This window comes from Phaseolus vulgaris, chromosome 11, assembly GCF_051622355.1.
Source record: "Phaseolus vulgaris cultivar YP4 chromosome 11, ASM5162235v1, whole genome shotgun sequence".
In the NCBI taxonomy this organism is placed as follows: Eukaryota; Viridiplantae; Streptophyta; class Magnoliopsida; order Fabales; family Fabaceae; genus Phaseolus; species Phaseolus vulgaris.
This window is the reverse complement of record NC_143508.1, coordinates 14,864,641-14,867,013: the sequence shown is the minus strand read 5'-3', so window position 1 is coordinate 14,867,013 and position 2,373 is coordinate 14,864,641. Positions and strand designations below refer to the sequence as shown.

The 2,373-nt window shown below is 33.2% G+C and overlaps 1 pseudogene; it reads right to left on the bottom strand.

Annotated features, from left to right (window-relative positions):
- Window positions 1–211: 211 nt before the first annotated feature.
- Window positions 212–1,984, bottom strand: LOC150023087 (uncharacterized; annotated as a pseudogene).
- Window positions 1,985–2,373: the final 389 nt, after the last annotated feature.

The following is a 2,373-nucleotide window of genomic DNA, read 5'->3' as shown; positions in this document are numbered from 1 at the left end:
AATCAACAACTTTCTATATTAAGTTATAAAACGGCTATTGCTATTTCCAATGAATAACGACTCTTTCATTTATAATAATTAGGAAAAAAAAAATCATATGAAGATAAGTATCATTTGAAAGAGTTTTATAAGTCATCAAATTTTTGTTGGAGTTGGTCAATTCTTAGATAAACCCTTTCAAAACTTCTATTAACATTAATGTTCAAAGTATTTAATGATTGATGCAATTCTTAAATACCACCCTAAATTTGTGAAAACATTTTAGCATCATGGGGACTAGACGTTGAGATGTAATGTTTTCAATATGGTCGTCAGGTATTAGTGGGTCTTGGTCATCTTGTTCATCATCCTCATTAGCCCTATCATGTGTTAAACACCATTCAATAACAATATTTAACTTGGTCAAGGTTTTTCGACCGAAATAACGTGACCAACCTAGTTCCACAAAATGCATTGATGGATAAGTCCATGTCGTAATGAGTTATGATCCGTGTAATCAGAACATTTTATGGAAGAGGGATGTTGTTGTCACTGCATTTTACCATGTGTTTCACAACATAATGAGACCAATTAGTCAATATATTATTTTTCATGGCTCATAACATTAAAATGTCTTCATACAACAATTGAGCAAAATTGTTGGCCTGTAGAGTCAATATGTGTGCATGCATACAAAATGTAGTAGTTTATCATTAATATTCAAACTACCTACATTCTTGATATTTCTATCGTGCATCTCTAGTATGATCATGGAACTTAATGTCATATCACGATCGTATTTGAGCTCTTCAAGGATATCCGAAGATGATAATTTCTATCCTTGGTACTTCAAATTAGTCAAAGTCAATCAATTTGAATGTCTCATTTTAATCTTCTTCTTATTAACCTCAATATATAGGTTACCAAATTTTGTGGTCTTCAGGTTAAAAGAAAACACTTTAATCACATCCTCAAAGTACAGATCTTTCAGCATGAGAAATTGTTCAAAATCGTGAAAGTAAAGCCCTGATTGTGCAAAGAATTGGAAATTCAAGATCTTAGGTGTCAAAACTATCCTGGTATAAAACTTATTCCCATAATCGATCATTTGATCATTCTTGCTGAAAAAGCGTTTTTTATTTAATACATCCTCAATACATGGGAGCTTTCAAGCAGCTTTCTAACAGAAACTCCATCATTAGTTGTCAAGACTTTTCCTTTATTTTTACGAGAACTTCTCTATCTTTTATTTAATAAAGACAAAATCATTTTTACAAAATTCAAGACATGAGAAAGCACCAATCAGTGCATATTTTATAATATTACATAAAAATGTTTTAAACAAAGGTAATACAAATACAAATAATAATAATAATATAAAACAAAACATATCACATTCATTTTCAAGTACATGTGGTGGTGGTGTCATAATATTACAAAGCCAAAAAGTGAAAGAAAACATAACATTGTCAAAACATGGTAGAAATGAGGATTTCAACCACTATCAGTCATTATATTTAGTAACTTCTTCAGACGAAGTTGTGGGCGCAAGCTTAGAAAATTCTTTGCATGGGACAGGTTAATGCATAGGAAGTCATAGTATTGTTCCATAATTTGGTCATCTTGTATGCTCATTTTTAACTAACATGTCCGAAATGTAACTTCTTGAGTACTCGAAAGTTGAGTTACGATGCACTAGGCTGACCTACAAAGTTCATTTTTTTGTTCAATTGTCAGAAATTATCTTTTAGAGTATTGAACTTGTTGTTCAACTGCCATAGTGACTCATTAAGATCCATGACATGTCTTTCATCAATACAAGACAATTTTCCTATCATAGCATTTTTTTTCCTGTTGCATCAATAAATACATCCAACTTTGTTGTAAGCTTGTCAAATTGCACATCCATAGCATCAACCATCAGAGCTTTTCTTTTTGAACCTCGTGATGATGACGTACCACCAGATGGCATAAATTGAGTCAGATCTGGGCCATAGGAATCCATTTACGGTGGTGATGGAGGAGCTCTCTCATGTGTATCGTCTAATGTAAGAGGCTCTGGGATGTATTACATGTTGTCAATAAGGTCCATAGTGAAACTTTGGTTGTGGATGTGGTGTTGCACTTAAATTTCCCAGGCGAGATCAATATAGAGACGTTAGGATTGTTTTCGTCCAACTCGCCTAGGCAAGCCCAACTAGGTTAAATATGAGGTGTGAGGCACAACCCTAGACATTTATTGGGAGAATATGAGTTGATAGAAATTCCTAGAGGAGATATTTGTCAAGGAGAAACATCCCGGATCTTCTTTTCTTGCTTTCCATGCTTGTAATGGCCACATGAATAGTTAATTCTACCCTTTGGGATTGGGGTAATATGATCAAACTCTTATAT